Source organism: Miniopterus schreibersii (genome assembly GCF_964146895.1).
Source record: "Miniopterus schreibersii genome assembly, chromosome: X".
Lineage (NCBI taxonomy): Eukaryota > Metazoa > Chordata > Mammalia > Chiroptera > Miniopteridae > Miniopterus > Miniopterus schreibersii.
This window is the reverse complement of record NC_138104.1, coordinates 64273366-64299160: the sequence shown is the minus strand read 5'-3', so window position 1 is coordinate 64299160 and position 25795 is coordinate 64273366.

The window sequence follows — 25795 nt, the reverse complement described above, 5'->3', positions numbered from 1 at the left end:
TTAAGGCAGAGATCTACAGCAGACAATCATAGTGGAATATTTTAACACCCCACTGTCATCATTTTACTGATGATCAAGACAAAATGTCAACAGGGAAACACAGGTCTTAAATGACACACTGGATCTAATGGGTTTCATTGATATTTACAGAACCGTTCATCCCAAAGCAGCAGAAGACACAAACTTCTCGAGTGCACGCGGCACATTTTCAAAAATAGACTACATGTTAGGGCACAAGGCGAGGCAATACAAACTCCACTGAAGACTGAAAAGCTTATCAAACACCTTCTCAGATCACAATGCCATTAACCTAGAAATCAATCTTTGATAAAGAGGAAGATATAAACGAATGGAAGAATAGGCCATGTTCCCGGACTGGAAGAATTAATAGCATTCAAAGGTCTATATTCCCCAACGCAATTTACAAATTCAAATGCATTTTGGAATAAAATACCAACAGCATATTTCACAGAGCTATAACAAATACTCCAAAACATTATACGGAAACAAATGAGGCCCCAAATAGCAGCAGCCCTCTGGAGAACAAAGAGCAGAGAGGGAGGGATCACTTAACCGGATATCAAACTGTACTACTAAGCCACTGTAATCAAAACAGCCTGGTACTGGTACCACAACAGACATGCGAAGCTCAACGGCATAGAACAGAGAGCCCAGAAAGAGACCAAAAGCATTATGGTCAGTTAATAATTGACAAAGGAGGCAAGAGTAAAGGACAGTGGAGTAAAGGTAGACTCTTCACTAAATGGTGCTAGGAAAATTGAACAACTACCTTTCAAAAAAGGAAACTAGACCACCAACTTACACCATACACCAAAATAAATTCAAAATGGATCAAAGGCTTACATGTAAGTTGTGGAACTACTGTTTGAGAGAACATATTTGCCAAACACACATCTGATACAGGGTTAATATCCAAAATACGTAGGGAACTCATACAATCCAATTAAAAACCGGGCTAAGTACCTAATAGGTACTTCTGCAAAGAGGACAACATATAGATGGCCAAAGACATGTGAGAAAATGCTCAGCGCCACTAATCAGAGAAATGCAAATTGAAACCACGGTGAGGTATCACTTCACACCTGTAAGAACGGCTACCATCAACAAATCCACAAAGGACATGTGCCGTGAGGATGTGGAGAAAGGGGAGCCTTACTTAGTACACTGCCGGTGGGAATGCAGACTTGTGCAGCCGCTACGGAAAACAGTCTGGAGGTGCCTCGAATAAATGAAAATGGGACCATCTTTTCACCTAGTGATCTCACTTCTAGGAATATATCTTAAGATATAGTCTTAAAAAAAAATAATCAGAAAGAATAGATGCACCCCTTTGTTCATAGTAGCGCGTGTGACCATAGCTAAAACCTAGAAACGGCCCAAGCGTCCATCAGCAGAGGAGTGGATAAAAAAGCTGTGGGACAGTTACACCGTGGAGTACCACACAGCTGTGAAGAAGAAGGATCTCATACCATGGGGGGCAGCACGGATGGGCTTAGACAATATTATGCTAAGTGAAATAAGCCGGTTAGAGAAAGACAAGTATTGCTTGATTTCACTCACATGTGGAACTTAAAATCAACTGATGGACAAAAGAGATCCAGGGACACTGAAGCATGGAACAAACTGATGATTCTCAGAGGGAAGGTGGGGGTAGGTGGGTGGCTGGGAAGGGATGAACCAAAGACCTTATAGGCATGTATGCAGAACCCATGGACACAGGCAATAGTGTGGTGGCGGCCCGGGTATATTTGTTTATGCTTTTCCATAAATTCCATTATATTCAAATACTTCACAGGCGATATGAGCATTTGTCACGGTTATTCAACTGTGAATTACGTCAAAGATTCAGACATAGTCCAAAGTGATCTAATGCGTTTATTAGCCTACGAAATAACATAAAATCAATGCATTTGTGTATGTTGCTTGCAACTTCTCTTTGGAAAGGTCTAGGCGTACTGCTTGAAAGAGGGTTGCATTGTTTAAACCTCTTGCAAAGTCTAGGACAGTGTTAGCAAGTCGTATACACGGAGGTTTAGGAAACACTGATTGAAGCGTAAAGCATACCTACTGCAGGAAAATCAAAACTATGTCATAGGTGTACAAACAAACATAACATAAAATCAATAGATTTGTGAATGGAAAGAGCACACCAATATTGGAACAGTGCCATTTTTCACAGGAGAGGTTTACAGAATGAGTCACCTGTGTATTATAAAAGGTTCATTTGAGTATGTTCCAGATAGCCAGTGCAGGAATTGCTAGATGGCATAACAGGCATTCAATACATTCGTGTATGTGAATAGCGAAGACAGTGGAGAAGAGTGTAGTTTCAGTGCTTCATTTTCCTTTGTACTGTCCCAAACTGGAGTGACTATTGTGAACAAAACTAGAAATGTGTACAAAAGACAGATGTGATACACCGTTCGTACCACAGTTACGATTACGAAATGGAAAGACACCTACTAACAGCGTAAACAATGGAGTAACAGACACTTTTTGTCACGATCATTACATTCGAATACTTCACTCGACACAGAACTTCTCTTGCTTATTCCCTCCAATGGCGAAACACACTCCAAATAATGCCTCTATTTTTATAAGACATACATAAAATGAATACATTTCTAAACGGGAAGAACAAACCAATATTGGAACAGTGTACTTTTAGCATTTAAATTGGCCGCCCAGTGTGTAGAGCTTGACTGGCCATTGTAGTATTAATTCCTATGAAGCGGTACTTTGCAAAGCTTTAAGTAAACACTAAAATTCATAATTGAGAATTGAATTAAATAATGAATGTTCGTGCATACTTCACCAGTCTATTCCATTATATTAACAGAGTTCACGGGACATATGAGCATTTCACACAGTAATGCAACTGAATTACGTCAGAGATCAAGGCTTACTCCAAAGTGATGTGATGTGTTTCTTAGTCCGTGTAATAACCTAAAATCAATACATGTGGTATATGCTCCTGGCAATGTTTGTAAGGAAAGGTCTAGTTTTAGCGCCTGAATGAGTTTGGCAGTGCTTGCACTGTTAGCAAAGCTTATGTACGTGCAGCATTAGAAAGTTGAATACCCAGAGGATTTGGAAACACTGACGCAGAAACAGCAGCTACCGCATGAAAATCCAAACTCTGTAATCGGTTTTCCAACATGCTCTCATACTCCATGGCTTTAGCGAGTAACGCGAAACAGAAGATAGCCTTTTACAGAGTGATTCACCCGTGTATTATCAAAAGTTTATTGGAATATGTTCCCGAGAGATAGTGCACGAATTACTTGATGACACAATATGCATTCAATCCATTTGTACATGCTAATAGACAGGCAGTGTAGAAGACTTGCAACTCGTATTGATTTCTTCTGACACTGAAGTGAATATTCTGAACACAGCGTGAAAGTCGTACACAGCACAGATGTGAAAGAGGGTTTGGAGCACAATTATGATTACCCAATGAAACACCTACGATGTATACAACGGTGTATCACGCACCTTTTGTAAAGGTCATTAAATAATAATAATTCACAGAAGTAAGGAGCACTCGACACAGGACTTCTCTTGTGTAGTCTTTAAAATATTGAAACACTTTCTAATTAGTGCCTCTACTCTCCAAAGACATAACGTCTATACATCAGTAAAAGTTAATAGAAAACCAATATTGGAACTGTTTGGTTTTAGCGTTTCAATGAGCAGCTCATCGTGTAAAACTTGACCGACCATTTTAAAAGTAATTCGTACAAAGCGGTATTTTGGCAAAGTTTGAAGCAAACACTGAAATTCATGAATGACGGTGTGGACAGAACTGGAAAATATTAGGCAAAACGAAAGGAGCCAGGCAGAGGAAGACAAACATCGCATGATCTCACTTTTCTGTGGAAGCTAAAGAACGTAATAAGCTGATGGACAGGATAGATTCAATGACGTGGCAGCATGGATCAGACCGAAGAGTCTCAGATTGCGGGTGGGGTGGGGGGGCGACGGGTGGGTGGAGGGGGAGAGAGTAACCGAAGAATTGCTATCCGTCCGTATATGACTCACCCAAGGGCACGGACAGGGGTGTGATGAGGGACTGGGGAGGTGATGTGGGCTGGGTGGAATGGGCCAAGGGGGAGAAAAATGGACATCTGTAACATCTTGAACAATAACAAGTAAATATCAATGAAAGTAAAATGGTTGGCTTTCATGTTAAACACATAAACTAAAATTCATGAATGAGAAAGAAGCTAAATGTAAGTGAACGTTCGCTCATGCTCCCCCTTTAAATACCATTCAGTTAAAAGACTTCACCAGCGACATGAGCATTCCTCACAGTAATTCAACTGTGAATGAGGGGAAAGATTGAGACATAGTCCAACGTGATGTAATGCGTGTATTAGTCTATGAAATAACTTGCAATCAATATGTTTGGATAGGCTACTTGCAACGTCTACTGGGAAAGTTTTGATTTTCGTGCTTGAATGAGTTTTGCAATGTTTAAGCCTCTAGGACAGTCTGGGTACAGCATTAGAATGTTTTTTAAGGAGAGGGTTTGGAAACACTGATGGAAGCACAAACTCTATCAACTGCATGAAAACCCAAAGTACTTAATATGTGTTTGAACGTGTTCTTTCAGGAAACGGCTTGACATGATGAGACTAAGCGGAAGATATTAGCACTTTGCGGACTGATTCACCTGTGAATGATCACAGATTTATGCGAATACGTACCAAGGTAGTTCATGTATGAATACTTGATGACACAACATGTATTCAATACACTGTTACATGCTAATCTCAATGACACTTCAGAAGAGTGTTGTTTTAGTGTTTCAAGTTACCTAGCACTGTTTAACACTGGAGTTGAGTTTCTGAACACACATTGTGAAGGATGAACACAACACAGATGTGCAACAACACTGTGCTTAGCAGAATTAGGATAGCCAAAGGAAACACCTGCTATCTATGGAAACAATGGGACAAAATGCACCTTTTGTAAACATCATTACATGATACTTCACAGAAGCAGTGAGTCCTCGACAGAAAATCTCTCTTGCGGATTCTTTCGAATAGTGAAACGCTTTCCAATTCATGCCCCCTATGTTTCTAAGGCATAACGTCGGTCCATTTGTACGTGTTAAGCGCTAACCAGTATTGGAACCGCGGCGTTTTAGCGTTTATATTTGCAGCTCACTGTGTAAAAGTTGACTGACCATTCCAAAAATCAATTCAGACCAGGTGGGATTTTGTCAGTGTTAAGCAAACACTAAAAGTCATGAATGAGAAACTTAGAAAGTAGTAACTGTTTGATCATACTCAGCTTTCAAATTCCATTAAATTAAAAGACTTCACTGGCAATATGAGAACTGCAAAGAGTAATTCAACTGTAAAATTAGGTCAAAGATTGAGACAAAAGTGTCCAAAGTGAGCTAACCTGTGTATTAGTCTTTGAAATAACATCAAATCAATACATTTGTATCTGCTACTGGCAACGCCTGCTGGGACATGTTTGGCTGTAGTCCTGGAATGACTTTAGCATTGTTTAAACCTCTAGCAAAGGCTATGTACAGTGTTGGAAAGTGGAACAGGCAGAGGATTTGGAAACACTGATTGAAACAGAAAGTATACCTAGAGCATGCAAATCCAAACGATTTCATAAGGAAATATTGAGAGGTGGCGTAAGGGGGAAAAGGGCATTAAATAAAGTAGATCTCAAGAGTAACCTTAAATGTAAACTGAAGAAGTGCTCCAATCAAAAGACGTGAGGTAGCCGAATGGATAAGAAAACAGGCCCCAAACACGTACCCTCTGCAAGAGACCCACCTGAGAGCAAAACATTCACAGAAGCTAAAAGCGAAAGGATGGGAAAAAATATTCCCTGCAAATGGAAATAAACAACGAGGTTAGCATTATGTATTTCTGACAAACTAAGCTTACAGACCATAACAAGAGACAAAGGTGGTCACTACATTACAATAAAGGAATCAATCCAGCAGGAGGAAATAACACATCAATATACATGCACCCAATAGAGGAGCGCATACATATGTAAGAGATTAATTCATTCGTGGACTTTAAGGCAGAGATCTACAGCAGACAATCATAGTGGAATATTTTAACACCCCACTGTCATCATTTTACTGATGATCAAGACAAAATGTCAACAGGGAAACACAGGTCTTAAATGACACACTGGATCTAATGGGTTTCATTGATATTTACAGAACCGTTCATCCCAAAGCAGCAGAAGACACAAACTTCTCGAGTGCACGCGGCACATTTTCAAAAATAGACTACATGTTAGGGCACAAGGCGAGGCAATACAAACTCCACTGAAGACTGAAAAGCTTATCAAACACCTTCTCAGATCACAATGCCATGAACCTAGAAATCAATCTTTGATAAAGAGGAAGATATAAACGAATGGAAGAATAGGCCATGTTCCCGGACTGGAAGAATTAATAGCATTCAAAGGTCTATATTCCCCAACGCAATTTACAAATTCAAATGCATTTTGGAATAAAATACCAACAGCATATTTCACAGAGCTATAACAAATACTCCAAAACATTATACGGAAACAAAGGAGGCCCCAAATAGCAGCAGCCCTCTGGAGAACAAAGAGCAGAGAGGGAGGGATCACTTAACCGGATATCAAACTGTACTACTAAGCCACTGTAATCAAAACAGCCTGGTACTGGTACCACAACAGACATGCGAAGCTCAACGGCATAGAACAGAGAGCCCAGAAAGAGACCAAAAGCATTATGGTCAGTTAATAATTGACAAAGGAGGCAAGAGTAAAGGACAGTGGAGTAAAGGTAGACTCTTCACTAAATGGTGCTAGGAAAATTGAACAACTACCTTTCAAAAAAGGAAACTAGACCACCAACTTACACCATACACCAAAATAAATTCAAAATGGATCAAAGGCTTACATGTAAGTTGTGGAACTACTGTTTGAGAGAACATATTTGCCAAACACACATCTGATACAGGGTTAATATCCAAAATACGTAGGGAACTCATACAATCCAATTAAAAACCGGGCTAAGTACCTAATAGGTACTTCTGCAAAGAGGACAACATATAGATGGCCAAAGACATGTGAGAAAATGCTCAGCGCCACTAATCAGAGAAATGCAAATTGAAACCACGGTGAGGTATCACTTCACACCTGTAAGAACGGCTACCATCAACAAATCCACAAAGGACATGTGCCGTGAGGATGTGGAGAAAGGGGAGCCTTACTTAGTACACTGCCGGTGGGAATGCAGACTTGTGCAGCCGCTACGGAAAACAGTCTGGAGGTGCCTCGAATAAATGAAAATGGGACTATCTTTTCACCTACTGATCTCACTTCTAGGAATATATCTTAAGATATAGTCTTAAAAAAAAATAATCAGAAAGAATAGATGCACCCCTTTGTTCATAGTAGCGCGTGTGACCATAGCTAAAACCTAGAAACGGCCCAAGCATCCATCAGCAGAGGAGTGGATAAAAAAGCTGTGGGACAGTTACACCGTGGAGTACCACACAGCTGTGAAGAAGAAGGATCTCATACCATGGGGGGCAGCACGGATGGGCTTAGACAATATTATGCTAAGTGAAATAAGCCGGTTAGAGAAAGACAAGTATTGCTTGATTTCACTCACATGTGGAACTTAAAATCAACTGATGGACAAAAGAGATCCAGGGACACTGAAGCATGGAACAAACTGATGATTCTCAGAGGGAAGGTGGGGGTAGGTGGGTGGCTGGGAAGGGATGAACCAAAGACCTTATAGGCATGTATGCAGAACCCATGGACACAGGCAATAGTGTGGTGGCGGCCCGGGTATATTTGTTTATGCTTTTCCATAAATTCCATTATATTCAAATACTTCACAGGCGATATGAGCATTTGTCACGGTTATTCAACTGTGAATTACGTCAAAGATTCAGACATAGTCCAAAGTGATCTAATGCGTTTATTAGCCTACGAAATAACATAAAATCAATGCATTTGTGTATGTTGCTTGCAACTTCTCTTTGGAAAGGTCTAGGCGTACTGCTTGAAAGAGGGTTGCATTGTTTAAACCTCTTGCAAAGTCTAGGACAGTGTTAGCAAGTCGTATACACGGAGGTTTAGGAAACACTGATTGAAGCGTAAAGCATACCTACTGCAGGAAAATCAAAACTATGTCATAGGTGTACAAACAAACATAACATAAAATCAATAGATTTGTGAATGGAAAGAGCACACCAATATTGGAACAGTGCCATTTTTCACAGGAGAGGTTTACAGAATGAGTCACCTGTGTATTATAAAAGGTTCATTTGAGTATGTTCCAGATAGCCAGTGCAGGAATTGCTAGATGGCATAACAGGCATTCAATACATTCGTGTATGTGAATAGCGAAGACAGTGGAGAAGAGTGTAGTTTCAGTGCTTCATTTTCCTTTGTACTGTCCCAAACTGGAGTGACTATTGTGAACAAAACTAGAAATGTGTACAAAAGACAGATGTGATACACCGTTCGTACCACAGTTACGATTACGAAATGGAAAGACACCTACTAACAGCGTAAACAATGGAGTAACAGACACTTTTTGTCACGATCATTACATTCGAATACTTCACTCGACACAGAACTTCTCTTGCTTATTCCCTCCAATGGCGAAACACACTCCAAATAATGCCTCTATTTTTATAAGACATACATAAAATGAATACATTTCTAAACGGGAAGAACAAACCAATATTGGAACAGTGTACTTTTAGCATTTAAATTGGCCGCCCAGTGTGTAGAGCTTGACTGGCCATTGTAGTATTAATTCCTATGAAGCGGTACTTTGCAAAGCTTTAAGTAAACACTAAAATTCATAATTGAGAATTGAATTAAATAATGAATGTTCGTGCATACTTCACCAGTCTATTCCATTATATTAACAGAGTTCACGGGACATATGAGCATTTCACACAGTAATGCAACTGAATTACGTCAGAGATCAAGGCTTACTCCAAAGTGATGTGATGTGTTTCTTAGTCCGTGTAATAACCTAAAATCAATACATGTGGTATATGCTCCTGGCAATGTTTGTAAGGAAAGGTCTAGTTTTAGCGCCTGAATGAGTTTGGCAGTGCTTGCACTGTTAGCAAAGCTTATGTACGTGCAGCATTAGAAAGTTGAATACCCAGAGGATTTGGAAACACTGACGCAGAAACAGCAGCTACCGCATGAAAATCCAAACTCTGTAATCGGTTTTCCAACATGCTCTCATACTCCATGGCTTTAGCGAGTAACGCGAAACAGAAGATAGCCTTTTACAGAGTGATTCACCCGTGTATTATCAAAAGTTTATTGGAATATGTTCCCGAGAGATAGTGCACGAATTACTTGATGACACAATATGCATTCAATCCATTTGTACATGCTAATAGACAGGCAGTGTAGAAGACTTGCAACTCGTATTGATTTCTTCTGACACTGAAGTGAATATTCTGAACACAGCGTGAAAGTCGTACACAGCACAGATGTGAAAGAGGGTTTGGAGCACAATTATGATTACCCAATGAAACACCTACGATGTATACAACGGTGTATCACGCACCTTTTGTAAAGGTCATTAAATAATAATAATTCACAGAAGTAAGGAGCACTCGACACAGGACTTCTCTTGTGTAGTCTTTAAAATATTGAAACACTTTCTAATTAGTGCCTCTACTCTCCAAAGACATAACGTCTATACATCAGTAAAAGTTAATAGAAAACCAATATTGGAACTGTTTGGTTTTAGCGTTTCAATGAGCAGCTCATCGTGTAAAACTTGACCGACCATTTTAAAAGTAATTCGTACAAAGCGGTATTTTGGCAAAGTTTGAAGCAAACACTGAAATTCATGAATGACGGTGTGGACAGAACTGGAAAATATTAGGCAAAACGAAAGGAGCCAGGCAGAGGAAGACAAACATCGCATGATCTCACTTTTCTGTGGAAGCTAAAGAACGTAATAAGCTGATGGACAGGATAGATTCAATGACGTGGCAGCATGGATCAGACCGAAGAGTCTCAGATTGCGGGTGGGGTGGGGGGGCGACGGGTGGGTGGAGGGGGAGAGAGTAACCGAAGAATTGCTATCCGTCCGTATATGACTCACCCAAGGGCACGGACAGGGGTGTGATGAGGGACTGGGGAGGTGATGTGGGCTGGGTGGAATGGGCCAAGGGGGAGAAAAATGGACATCTGTAACATCTTGAACAATAACAAGTAAATATCAATGAAAGTAAAATGGTTGGCTTTCATGTTAAACACATAAACTAAAATTCATGAATGAGAAAGAAGCTAAATGTAAGTGAACGTTCGCTCATGCTCCCCCTTTAAATACCATTCAGTTAAAAGACTTCACCAGCGACATGAGCATTCCTCACAGTAATTCAACTGTGAATGAGGGGAAAGATTGAGACATAGTCCAACGTGATGTAATGCGTGTATTAGTCTATGAAATAACTTGCAATCAATATGTTTGGATAGGCTACTTGCAACGTCTACTGGGAAAGTTTTGATTTTCGTGCTTGAATGAGTTTTGCAATGTTTAAGCCTCTAGGACAGTCTGGGTACAGCATTAGAATGTTTTTTAAGGAGAGGGTTTGGAAACACTGATGGAAGCACAAACTCTATCAACTGCATGAAAACCCAAAGTACTTAATATGTGTTTGAACGTGTTCTTTCAGGAAACGGCTTGACATGATGAGACTAAGCGGAAGATATTAGCACTTTGCGGACTGATTCACCTGTGAATGATCACAGATTTATGCGAATACGTACCAAGGTAGTTCATGTATGAATACTTGATGACACAACATGTATTCAATACACTGTTACATGCTAATCTCAATGACAGTTCAGAAGAGTGTTGTTTTAGTGTTTCAAGTTACCTAGCACTGTTTAACACTGGAGTTGAGTTTCTGAACACACATTGTGAAGGATGAACACAACACAGATGTGCAACAACACTGTGCTTAGCAGAATTAGGATAGCCAAAGGAAACACCTGCTATCTATGGAAACAATGGGACAAAATGCACCTTTTGTAAACATCATTACATGATACTTCACAGAAGCAGTGAGTCCTCGACAGAAAATCTCTCTTGCGGATTCTTTCGAATAGTGAAACGCTTTCCAATTCATGCCCCCTATGTTTCTAAGGCATAACGTCGGTCCATTTGTACGTGTTAAGCGCTAACCAGTATTGGAACCGCGGCGTTTTAGCGTTTATATTTGCAGCTCACTGTGTAAAAGTTGACTGACCATTCCAAAAATCAATTCAGACCAGGTGGGATTTTGTCAGTGTTAAGCAAACACTAAAAGTCATGAATGAGAAACTTAGAAAGTAGTAACTGTTTGATCATACTCAGCTTTCAAATTCCATTAAATTAAAAGACTTCACTGGCAATATGAGAACTGCAAAGAGTAATTCAACTGTAAAATTAGGTCAAAGATTGAGACAAAAGTGTCCAAAGTGAGCTAACCTGTGTATTAGTCTTTGAAATAACATCAAATCAATACATTTGTATCTGCTACTGGCAACGCCTGCTGGGACATGTTTGGCTGTAGTCCTGGAATGACTTTAGCATTGTTTAAACCTCTAGCAAAGGCTATGTACAGTGTTGGAAAGTGGAACAGGCAGAGGATTTGGAAACACTGATTGAAACAGAAAGTATACCTAGAGCATGCAAATCCAAACGATTTCATAAGGAAATATTGAGAGGTGGCGTAAGGGGGAAAAGGGCATTAAATAAAGTAGATCTCAAGAGTAACCTTAAATGTAAACTGAAGAAGTGCTCCAATCAAAAGACGTGAGGTAGCCGAATGGATAAGAAAACAGGCCCCAAACACGTACCCTCTGCAAGAGACCCACCTGAGAGCAAAACATTCACAGAAGCTAAAAGCGAAAGGATGGGAAAAAATATTCCCTGCAAATGGAAATAAACAACGAGGTTAGCATTACGTATTTCTGACAAACTAAGCTTACAGACCATAACAAGAGACAAAGGTGGTCACTACATTACAATAAAGGAATCAATCCAGCAGGAGGAAATAACACATCAATATACATGCACCCAATAGAGGAGCGCATACATATGTAAGAGATTAATTCATTCGTGGACTTTAAGGCAGAGATCTACAGCAGACAATCATAGTGGAATATTTTAACACCCCACTGTCATCATTTTACTGATGATCAAGACAAAATGTCAACAGGGAAACACAGGTCTTAAATGACACACTGGATCTAATGGGTTTCATTGATATTTACAGAACCGTTCATCCCAAAGCAGCAGAAGACACAAACTTCTCGAGTGCACGCGGCACATTTTCAAAAATAGACTACATGTTAGGGCACAAGGCGAGGCAATACAAACTCCACTGAAGACTGAAAAGCTTATCAAACACCTTCTCAGATCACAATGCCATGAACCTAGAAATCAATCTTTGATAAAGAGGAAGATATAAACGAATGGAAGAATAGGCCATGTTCCCGGACTGGAAGAATTAATAGCATTCAAAGGTCTATATTCCCCAACGCAATTTACAAATTCAAATGCATTTTGGAATAAAATACCAACAGCATATTTCACAGAGCTATAACAAATACTCCAAAACATTATACGGAAACAAATGAGGCCCCAAATAGCAGCAGCCCTCTGGAGAACAAAGAGCAGAGAGGGAGGGATCACTTAACCGGATATCAAACTGTACTACTAAGCCACTGTAATCAAAACAGCCTGGTACTGGTACCACAACAGACATGCGAAGCTCAACGGCATAGAACAGAGAGCCCAGAAAGAGACCAAAAGCATTATGGTCAGTTAATAATTGACAAAGGAGGCAAGAGTAAAGGACAGTGGAGTAAAGGTAGACTCTTCACTAAATGGTGCTAGGAAAATTGAACAACTACCTTTCAAAAAAGGAAACTAGACCACCAACTTACACCATACACCAAAATAAATTCAAAATGGATCAAAGGCTTACATGTAAGTTGTGGAACTACTGTTTGAGAGAACATATTTGCCAAACACACATCTGATACAGGGTTAATATCCAAAATACGTAGGGAACTCATACAATCCAATTAAAAACCGGGCTAAGTACCTAATAGGTACTTCTGCAAAGAGGACAACATATAGATGGCCAAAGACATGTGAGAAAATGCTCAGCGCCACTAATCAGAGAAATGCAAATTGAAACCACGGTGAGGTATCACTTCACACCTGTAAGAACGGCTACCATCAACAAATCCACAAAGGACATGTGCCGTGAGGATGTGGAGAAAGGGGAGCCTTACTTAGTACACTGCCGGTGGGAATGCAGACTTGTGCAGCCGCTACGGAAAACAGTCTGGAGGTGCCTCGAATAAATGAAAATGGGACCATCTTTTCACCTAGTGATCTCACTTCTAGGAATATATCTTAAGATATAGTCTTAAAAAAAAATAATCAGAAAGAATAGATGCACCCCTTTGTTCATAGTAGCGCGTGTGACCATAGCTAAAACCTAGAAACGGCCCAAGCATCCATCAGCAGAGGAGTGGATAAAAAAGCTGTGGGACAGTTACACCGTGGAGTACCACACAGCTGTAAAGAAGAAGGATCTCATACCATGGGGGGCAGCACGGATGGGCTTAGACAATATTATGCTAAGTGAAATAAGCCGGTTAGAGAAAGACAAGTATTGCTTGATTTCACTCACATGTGGAACTTAAAATCAACTGATGGACAAAAGAGATCCAGGGACACTGAAGCATGGAACAAACTGATGATTCTCAGAGGGAAGGTGGGGGTAGGTGGGTGGCTGGGAAGGGATGAACCAAAGACCTTATAGGCATGTATGCAGAACCCATGGACACAGGCAATAGTGTGGTGGCGGCCCGGGTATATTTGTTTATGCTTTTCCATAAATTCCATTATATTCAAATACTTCACAGGCGATATGAGCATTTGTCACGGTTATTCAACTGTGAATTACGTCAAAGATTCAGACATAGTCCAAAGTGATCTAATGCGTTTATTAGCCTACGAAATAACATAAAATCAATGCATTTGTGTATGTTGCTTGCAACTTCTCTTTGGAAAGGTCTAGGCGTACTGCTTGAAAGAGGGTTGCATTGTTTAAACCTCTTGCAAAGTCTAGGACAGTGTTAGCAAGTCGTATACACGGAGGTTTAGGAAACACTGATTGAAGCGTAAAGCATACCTACTGCAGGAAAATCAAAACTATGTCATAGGTGTACAAACAAACATAACATAAAATCAATAGATTTGTGAATGGAAAGAGCACACCAATATTGGAACAGTGCCATTTTTCACAGGAGAGGTTTACAGAATGAGTCACCTGTGTATTATAAAAGGTTCATTTGAGTATGTTCCAGATAGCCAGTGCAGGAATTGCTAGATGGCATAACAGGCATTCAATACATTCGTGTATGTGAATAGCGAAGACAGTGGAGAAGAGTGTAGTTTCAGTGCTTCATTTTCCTTTGTACTGTCCCAAACTGGAGTGACTATTGTGAACAAGACTAGAAATGTGTACAAAAGACAGATGTGATACACCGTTCGTACCACAGTTACGATTACGAAATGGAAAGACACCTACTAACAGCGTAAACAATGGAGTAAGAGACACTTTTTGTCACGATCATTACATTCGAATACTTCACTCGACACAGAACTTCTCTTGCTTATTCCCTCCAATGGCGAAACACACTCCAAATAATGCCTCTATTTTTATAAGACATACATAAAATGAATACATTTCTAAACGGGAAGAACAAACCAATATTGGAACAGTGTACTTTTAGCATTTAAATTGGCCGCCCAGTGTGTAGAGCTTGACTGGCCATTGTAGTATTAATTCCTATGAAGCGGTACTTTGCAAAGCTTTAAGTAAACACTAAAATTCATAATTGAGAATTGAATTAAATAATGAATGTTCGTGCATACTTCACCAGTCTATTCCATTATATCAACAGAGTTCACGGGACATATGAGCATTTCACACAGTAATGCAACTGAATTACGTCAGAGATCAAGGCTTACTCCAATGTGATGTGATGTGTTTCTTAGTCCGTGTAATAACCTAAAATCAATACATGTGGTATATGCTCCTGGCTATGTTTGTAAGGAAAGGTCTAGTTTTAGCGCCTGAATGAGTTTGGCAGTGCTTGCACTGTTAGCAAAGCTTATGTACGTGCAGCATTAGAAAGTTGAATACACAGAGGATTTGGAAACACTGACGCAGAAACAGCAGCTACCGCATGAAAATCCAAACTCTGTAATCGGTTTTCCAACATGCTCTCATACTACATGGCTTTAGCGAGTAACGCGAAACAGAAGATAGCCTTTTACAGAGTGATTCACCCGTGTATTATCAAAAGTTTATTGGAATATGTTCCCGAGAGATAGTGCACGAATTACTTGATGACACAATATGCATTCAATCCATTTGTACATGCTAATAGACAGGCAGTTTAGAAGACTTGCAACTCGTATTGATTTCTTCTGACACTGAAGTGAATATTCTGAACACAGCGTGAAAGTCGTACACAGCACAGATGTGAAAGAGGGTTTGGAGCACAATTATGATTACCCAATGAAACACCTACGATGTATACAACGGTGTATCACGCACCTTTTGTAAAGGTCATTAAATAATAATAATTCACAGAAGTAAGGAGCACTCGACACAGGACTTCTCTTGTGTAGTCTTTAAAATATTGAAACACTTTCTAATTAGTGCCTCTACTCTCCAAAGACATAACGTCTATACATCAGTAAAAGTTAATAGAAAACCAATATTGGAACTGTTTGGTTTTAGCGTTTCAATGAGCAGCTCATCGTGTAAAACTTGACCGACCATTTTAAAAGTAATTCGTACAAAGCGGTATTTTGGCAAAGTTTGAAGCAAACACTGAAATTCATGAATGACGGTGTGGACAGAACTGGAAAATATTAGGCAAAACGAAAGGAGCCAGGCAGAGGAAGACAAACATCGCATGATCTCACTTTTCTGTGGAAGCTAAAGAACGTAATAAGCTGATGGACAGGATAGATTCAATGACGTGGCAGCATGGATCAGACCGAAGAGTCTCAGATTGCGGGTGGGGTGGGGGGGCGACGGGTGGGTGGAGGGGGAGAGAGTAACCGAAGAATTGCTATCCGTCCGTATATGACTCACCCAAGGGCACGGACAAGGGTGTGATGAGGGACTGGGGAGGTGATGTGGGCTGGGTGGAATGGGCCAAGGGGGAGAAAAATGGACATCTGTAACATCTTGAACAATAACAAGTAAATATCAATGAAAGTAAAATGGTTGGCTTTCATGTTAAACACATAAACTAAAATTCATGAATGAGAAAGAAGCTAAATGTAAGTGAACGTTCGCTCATGCTCCCCCTTTAAATACCATTCAGTTAAAAGACTTCACCAGCGACATGAGCATTCCTCACAGTAATTCAACTGTGAATGAGGGGAAAGATTGAGACATAGTCCAACGTGATGTAATGCGTGTATTAGTCTATGAAATAACTTGCAATCAATATGTTTGGATAGGCTACTTGCAACGTCTACTGGGAAAGTTTTGATTTTCGTGCTTGAATGAGTTTTGCAATGTTTAAGCCTCTAGGACAGTCTGGGTACAGCATTAGAATGTTTTTTAAGGAGAGGGTTTGGAAACACTGATGGAAGCACAAACTCTATCAACTGCATGAAAACCCAAAGTACTTAATATGTGTTTGAACGTGTTCTTTCAGGAAACGGCTTGACATGATGAGACTAAGCGGAAGATATTAGCACTTTGCGGACTGATTCACCTGTGAATGATCACAGATTTATGCGAATACGTACCAAGGTAGTTCATGTATGAATACTTGATGACACAACATGTATTCAATACACTGTTACATGCTAATCTCAATGACAGTTAAGAAGAGTGTTGTTTTAGTGTTTCAAGTTACCTAGCACTGTTTAACACTGGAGTTGAGTTTCTGAACACACATTGTGAAGGATGTACACAACACAGATGTGCAACAACACTGTGCTTAGCAGAATTAGGATAGCCAAAGGAAACACCTGCTATCTATGGAAACAATGGGACAAAATGCACCTTTTGTAAACATCATTACATGATACTTCACAGAAGCAGTGAGTCCTCGACAGAAACTCTCTCTTGCGGATTCTTTCGAATAGTGAAACGCTTTCCAATTCATGCCCCCTATGTTTCTAAGGCATAACGTCGGTCCACTTGTACGTGTTAAGCGCTAACCGGTATTGGAACCGCGGCGTTTTAGCGTTTATATTTGCAGCTCACTGTGTAAAAGTTGACTGACCATTCTAAAAATCAATTCAGACCAGGTGGGATTTTGTCAGTGTTAAGCAAACACTAAAAGTCATGAATGAGAAACTTAGAAAGTAGTAACTGTTTGATCATACTCAGCTTTCAAATTCCATTAAATTAAAAGACTTCACTGGCAATATGAGAACTGCAAAGAGTAATTCAACTGTAAAATTAGGTCAAAGATTGAGACAAAAGTGTCCAAAGTGAGCTAACCTGTGTATTAGTCTTTGAAATAACATCAAATCAATACATTTGTATCTGCTACTGGCAACGCCTGCTGGGACATGTTTGGCTGTAGTCCTGGAATGACTTTAGCATTGTTTAAACCTCTAGCAAAGGCTATGTACAGTGTTGGAAAGTGGAACAGGCAGAGGATTTGGAAACACTGATTGAAACAGAAAGTATACCTAGAGCATGCAAATCCAAACGATTTCATAAGGAAATATTGAGAGGTGGCGTAAGGGGGAAAAGGGCATTAAATAAAGTAGATCTCAAGAGTAACCTTAAATGTAAACTGAAGAAGTGCTCCAATCAAAAGACGTGAGGTAGCCGAATGGATAAGAAAACAGGCCCCAAACACGTACCCTCTGCAAGAGACCCACCTGAGAGCAAAACATTCACAGAAGCTAAAAGCGAAAGGATGGGAAAAAATATTCCCTGCAAATGGAAATAAACAACGAGGTTAGCATTATGTATTTCTGACAAACTAAGCTTACAGACCATAACAAGAGACAAAGGTGGTCACTACATTACAATAAAGGAATCAATCCAGCAGGAGGAAATAACACATCAATATACATGCACCCAATAGAGGAGCGCATACATATGTAAGAGATTAATTCATTCGTGGACTTTAAGGCAGAGATCTACAGCAGACAATCATAGTGGAATATTTTAACACCCCACTGTCATCATTTTACTGATGATCAAGACAAAATGTCAACAGGGAAACACAGGTCTTAAATGACACACTGGATCTAATGGGTTTCATTGATATTTACAGAACCGTTCATCCCAAAGCAGCAGAAGACACAAACTTCTCGAGTGCACGCGGCACATTTTCAAAAATAGACTACATGTTAGGGCACAAGGCGAGGCAATACAAACTCCACTGAAGACTGAAAAGCTTATCAAACACCTTCTCAGATCACAATGCCATTAACCTAGAAATCAATCTTTGATAAAGAGGAAGATATAAACGAATGGAAGAATAGGCCATGTTCCCGGACTGGAAGAATTAATAGCATTCAAAGGTCTATATTCCCCAACGCAATTTACAAATTCAAATGCATTTTGGAATAAAATACCAACAGCATATTTCACAGAGCTATAACAAATACTCCAAAACATTATACGGAAACAAATGAGGCCCCAAATAGCAGCAGCCCTCTGGAGAACAAAGAGCAGAGAGGGAGGGATCACTTAACCGGATATCAAACTGTACTACTAAGCCACTGTAATCAAAACAGCCTGGTACTGGTACCACAACAGACATGCGAAGCTCAACGGCATAGAACAGAGAGCCCAGAAAGAGACCAAAAGCATTATGGTCAGTTAATAATTGACAAAGGAGGCAAGAGTAAAGGACAGTGGAGTAAAGGTAGACTCTTCACTAAATGGTGCTAGGAAAATTGAACAACTACCTTTCAAAAAAGGAAACTAGACCACCAACTTACACCATACACCAAAATAAATTCAAAATGGATCAAAGGCTTACATGTAAGTTGTGGAACTACTGTTTGAGAGAACATATTTGCCAAACACACATCTGATACAGGGTTAATATCCAAAATACGTAGGGAACTCATACAATCCAATTAAAAACCGGGCTAAGTACCTAATAGGTACTTCTGCAAAGAGGACAACATATAGATGGCCAAAGACATGTGAGAAAATGCTCAGCGCCACTAATCAGAGAAATGCAAATTGAAACCACGGTGAGGTATCACTTCACACCTGTAAGAACGGCTACCATCAACAAATCCACAAAGGACATGTGCCGTGAGGATGTGGAGAAAGGGGAGCCTTACTTAGTACACTGCCGGTGGGAATGCAGACTTGTGCAGCCGCTACGGAAAACAGTCTGGAGGTGCCTCGAATAAATGAAAATGGGACCATCTTTTCACCTAGTGATCTCACTTCTAGGAATATATCTTAAGATATAGTCTTAAAAAAAAATAATCAGAAAGAATAGATGCACCCCTTTGTTCATAGTAGCGCGTGTGACCATAGCTAAAACCTAGAAACGGCCCAAGCGTCCATCAGCAGAGGAGTGGATAAAAAAGCTGTGGGACAGTTACACCGTGGAGTACCACACAGCTGTGAAGAAGAAGGATCTCATACCATGGGGGGCAGCACGGATGGGCTTAGACAATATTATGCTAAGTGAAATAAGCCGGTTAGAGAAAGACAAGTATTGCTTGATTTCACTCACATGTGGAACTTAAAATCAACTGATGGACAAAAGAGATCCAGGGACACTGAAGCATGGAACAAACTGATGATTCTCAGAGGGAAGGTGGGGGTAGGTGGGTGGCTGGGAAGGGATGAACCAAAGACCTTATAGGCATGTATGCAGAACCCATGGACACAGGCAATAGTGTGGTGGCGGCCCGGGTATATTTGTTTATGCTTTTCCATAAATTCCATTATATTCAAATACTTCACAGGCGATATGAGCATTTGTCACGGTTATTCAACTGTGAATTACGTCAAAGATTCAGACATAGTCCAAAGTGATCTAATGCGTTTATTAGCCTACGAAATAACATAAAATCAATGCATTTGTGTATGTTGCTTGCAACTTCTCTTTGGAAAGGTCTAGGCGTACTGCTTGAAAGAGGGTTGCATTGTTTAAACCTCTTGCAAAGTCTAGGACAGTGTTAGCAAGTCGTATACACGGAGGTTTAGGAAACACTGATTGAAGCGTAAAGCATACCTACTGCAGGAAAATCAAAACTATGTCATAGGTGTACAAACAAACATAACATAAAATCAATAGATTTGTGAATGGAAAGAGCACACCAATATTGGAACAGTGCCATTTTTCACAGGAGAGGTTTACAGAATGAGTCACCTGTGTATTATAAAAGGTTCATTTGAGTATGTTCCAGATAGCCAGTGCAGGAATTGCTAGATGGCATAACAGGCATTCAATACATTCGTGTATGTGAATAGCGAAGACAGTGGAGAAGAGTGTAGTTTCAGTGCTTCATTTTCCTTTGTACTGTCCCAAACTGGAGTGACTATTGTGAACAAAACTAGAAATGTGTACAAAAGACAGATGTGATACACCGTTCGTACCACAGTTACGATTACGAAATGGAAAGACACCTACTAACAGCGTAAACAATGGAGTAACAGACACTTTTTGTCACGATCATTACATTCGAATACTTCACTCGACACAGAACTTCTCTTGCTTATTCCCTCCAATGGCGAAACACACTCCAAATAATGCCTCTATTTTTATAAGACATACATAAAATGAATACATTTCTAAACGGGAAGAACAAACCAATATTGGAACAGTGTACTTTTAGCATTTAAATTGGCCGCCCAGTGTGTAGAGCTTGACTGGCCATTGTAGTATTAATTCCTATGAAGCGGTACTTTGCAAAGCTTTAAGTAAACACTAAAATTCATAATTGAGAATTGAATTAAATAATGAATGTTCGTGCATACTTCACCAGTCTATTCCATTATATTAACAGAGTTCACGGGACATATGAGCATTTCACACAGTAATGCAACTGAATTACGTCAGAGATCAAGGCTTACTCCAAAGTGATGTGATGTGTTTCTTAGTCCGTGTAATAACCTAAAATCAATACATGTGGTATATGCTCCTGGCAATGTTTGTAAGGAAAGGTCTAGTTTTAGCGCCTGAATGAGTTTGGCAGTGCTTGCACTGTTAGCAAAGCTTATGTACGTGCAGCATTAGAAAGTTGAATACCCAGAGGATTTGGAAACACTGACGCAGAAACAGCAGCTACCGCATGAAAATCCAAACTCTGTAATCGGTTTTCCAACATGCTCTCATACTCCATGGCTTTAGCGAGTAACGCGAAACAGAAGATAGCCTTTTACAGAGTGATTCACCCGTGTATTATCAAAAGTTTATTGGAATATGTTCCCGAGAGATAGTGCACGAATTACTTGATGACACAATATGCATTCAATCCATTTGTACATGCTAATAGACAGGCAGTGTAGAAGACTTGCAACTCGTATTGATTTCTTCTGACACTGAAGTGAATATTCTGAACACAGCGTGAAAGTCGTACACAGCACAGATGTGAAAGAGGGTTTGGAGCACAATTATGATTACCCAATGAAACACCTACGATGTATACAACGGTGTATCACGCACCTTTTGTAAAGGTCATTAAATAATAATAATTCACAGAAGTAAGGAGCACTCGACACAGGACTTCTCTTGTGTAGTCTTTAAAATATTGAAACACTTTCTAATTAGTGCCTCTACTCTCCAAAGACATAACGTCTATACATCAGTAAAAGTTAATAGAAAACCAATATTGGAACTGTTTGGTTTTAGCGTTTCAATGAGCAGCTCATCGTGTAAAACTTGACCGACCATTTTAAAAGTAATTCGTACAAAGCGGTATTTTGGCAAAGTTTGAAGCAAACACTGAAATTCATGAATGACGGTGTGGACAGAACTGGAAAATATTAGGCAAAACGAAAGGAGCCAGGCAGAGGAAGACAAACATCGCATGATCTCACTTTTCTGTGGAAGCTAAAGAACGTAATAAGCTGATGGACAGGATAGATTCAATGACGTGGCAGCATGGATCAGACCGAAGAGTCTCAGATTGCGGGTGGGGTGGGGGGGCGACGGGTGGGTGGAGGGGGAGAGAGTAACCGAAGAATTGCTATCCGTCCGTATATGACTCACCCAAGGGCACGGACAGGGGTGTGATGAGGGACTGGGGAGGTGATGTGGGCTGGGTGGAATGGGCCAAGGGGGAGAAAAATGGACATCTGTAACATCTTGAACAATAACAAGTAAATATCAATGAAAGTAAAATGGTTGGCTTTCATGTTAAACACATAAACTAAAATTCATGAATGAGAAAGAAGCTAAATGTAAGTGAACGTTCGCTCATGCTCCCCCTTTAAATACCATTCAGTTAAAAGACTTCACCAGCGACATGAGCATTCCTCACAGTAATTCAACTGTGAATGAGGGGAAAGATTGAGACATAGTCCAACGTGATGTAATGCGTGTATTAGTCTATGAAATAACTTGCAATCAATATGTTTGGATAGGCTACTTGCAACGTCTACTGGGAAAGTTTTGATTTTCGTGCTTGAATGAGTTTTGCAATGTTTAAGCCTCTAGGACAGTCTGGGTACAGCATTAGAATGTTTTTTAAGGAGAGGGTTTGGAAACACTGATGGAAGCACAAACTCTATCAACTGCATGAAAACCCAAAGTACTTAATATGTGTTTGAACGTGTTCTTTCAGGAAACGGCTTGACATGATGAGACTAAGCGGAAGATATTAGCACTTTGCGGACTGATTCACCTGTGAATGATCACAGATTTATGCGAATACGTACCAAGGTAGTTCATGTATGAATACTTGATGACACAACATGTATTCAATACACTGTTACATGCTAATCTCAATGACACTTCAGAAGAGTGTTGTTTTAGTGTTTCAAGTTACCTAGCACTGTTTAACACTGGAGTTGAGTTTCTGAACACACATTGTGAAGGATGAACACAACACAGATGTGCAACAACACTGTGCTTAGCAGAATTAGGATAGCCAAAGGAAACACCTGCTATCTATGGAAACAATGGGACAAAATGCACCTTTTGTAAACATCATTACATGATACTTCACAGAAGCAGTGAGTCCTCGACAGAAAATCTCTCTTGCGGATTCTTTCGAATAGTGAAACGCTTTCCAATTCATGCCCCCTATGTTTCTAAGGCATAACGTCGGTCCATTTGTACGTGTTAAGCGCTAACCGGTATTGGAACCGCGGCGTTTTAGCGTTTATATTTGCAGCTCACTGTGTAAAAGTTGACTGACCATTCCAAAAATCAATTCAGACCAGGTGGGATTTTGTCAGTGTTAAGCAAACACTAAAAGTCATGAATGAGAAACTTAGAAAGTAGTAACTGTTTGATCATACTCAGCTTTCAAATTCCATTAAATTAAAAGACTTCACTGGCAATATGAGAACTGCAAAGAGTAATTCAACTGTAAAATTAGGTCAAAGATTGAGACAAAAGTGTCCAAAGTGAGCTAACCTGTGTATTAGTCTTTGAAATAACATCAAATCAATACATTTGTATCTGCTACAGGCAACGCCTGCTGGGACATGTTTGGCTGTAGTCCTGGAATGACTTTAGCATTGTTTAAACCTCTAGCAAAGGCTATGTACAGTGTTGGAAAGTGGAACAGGCAGAGGATTTGGAAACACTGATTGAAACAGAAAGTATACCTAGAGCATGCAAATCCAAACGATTTCATAAGGAAATATTGAGAGGTGGCGTAAGGGGGAAAAGGGCATTAAATAAAGTAGATCTCAAGAGTAACCTTAAATGTAAACTGAAGAAGTGCTCCAATCAAAAGACGTGAGGTAGCCGAATGGATAAGAAAACAGGCCCCAAACACGTACCCTCTGCAAGAGACCCACCTGAGAGCAAAACATTCACAGAAGCTAAAAGCGAAAGGATGGGAAAAAATATTCCCTGCAAATGGAAATAAACAACGAGGTTAGCATTATGTATTTCTGACAAACTAAGCTTACAGACCATAACAAGAGACAAAGGTGGTCACTACATTACAATAAAGGAATCAATCCAGCAGGAGGAAATAACACATCAATATACATGCACCCAATAGAGGAGCGCATACATATGTAAGAGATTAATTCATTCGTGGACTTTAAGGCAGAGATCTACAGCAGACAATCATAGTGGAATATTTTAACACCCCACTGTCATCATTTTACTGATGATCAAGACAAAATGTCAACAGGGAAACACAGGTCTTAAATGACACACTGGATCTAATGGGTTTCATTGATATTTACAGAACCGTTCATCCCAAAGCAGCAGAAGACACAAACTTCTCGAGTGCACGCGGCACATTTTCAAAAATAGACTACATGTTAGGGCACAAGGCGAGGCAATACAAACTCCACTGAAGACTGAAAAGCTTATCAAACACCTTCTCAGATCACAATGCCATGAACCTAGAAATCAATCTTTGATAAAGAGGAAGATATAAACGAATGGAAGAATAGGCCATGTTCCCGGACTGGAAGAATTAATAGCATTCAAAGGTCTATATTCCCCAACGCAATTTACAAATTCAAATGCATTTTGGAATAAAATACCAACAGCATATTTCACAGAGCTATAACAAATACTCCAAAACATTATACGGAAACAAAGGAGGCCCCAAATAGCAGCAGCCCTCTGGAGAACAAAGAGCAGAGAGGGAGGGATCACTTAACCGGATATCAAACTGTACTACTAAGCCACTGTAATCAAAACAGCCTGGTACTGGTACCACAACAGACATGCGAAGCTCAACGGCATAGAACAGAGAGCCCAGAAAGAGACCAAAAGCATTATGGTCAGTTAATAATTGACAAAGGAGGCAAGAGTAAAGGACAGTGGAGTAAAGGTAGACTCTTCACTAAATGGTGCTAGGAAAATTGAACAACTACCTTTCAAAAAAGGAAACTAGACCACCAACTTACACCATACACCAAAATAAATTCAAAATGGATCAAAGGCTTACATGTAAGTTGTGGAACTACTGTTTGAGAGAACATATTTGCCAAACACACATCTGATACAGGGTTAATATCCAAAATACGTAGGGAACTCATACAATCCAATTAAAAACCGGGCTAAGTACCTAATAGGTACTTCTGCAAAGAGGACAACATATAGATGGCCAAAGACATGTGAGAAAATGCTCAGCGCCACTAATCAGAGAAATGCAAATTGAAACCACGGTGAGGTATCACTTCACACCTGTAAGAACGGCTACCATCAACAAATCCACAAAGGACATGTGCCGTGAGGATGTGGAGAAAGGGGAGCCTTACTTAGTACACTGCCGGTGGGAATGCAGACTTGTGCAGCCGCTACGGAAAACAGTCTGGAGGTGCCTCGAATAAATGAAAATGGGACTATCTTTTCACCTACTGATCTCACTTCTAGGAATATATCTTAAGATATAGTCTTAAAAAAAAATAATCAGAAAGAATAGATGCACCCCTTTGTTCATAGTAGCGCGTGTGACCATAGCTAAAACCTAGAAACGGCCCAAGCATCCATCAGCAGAGGAGTGGATAAAAAAGCTGTGGGACAGTTACACCGTGGAGTACCACACAGCTGTGAAGAAGAAGGATCTCATACC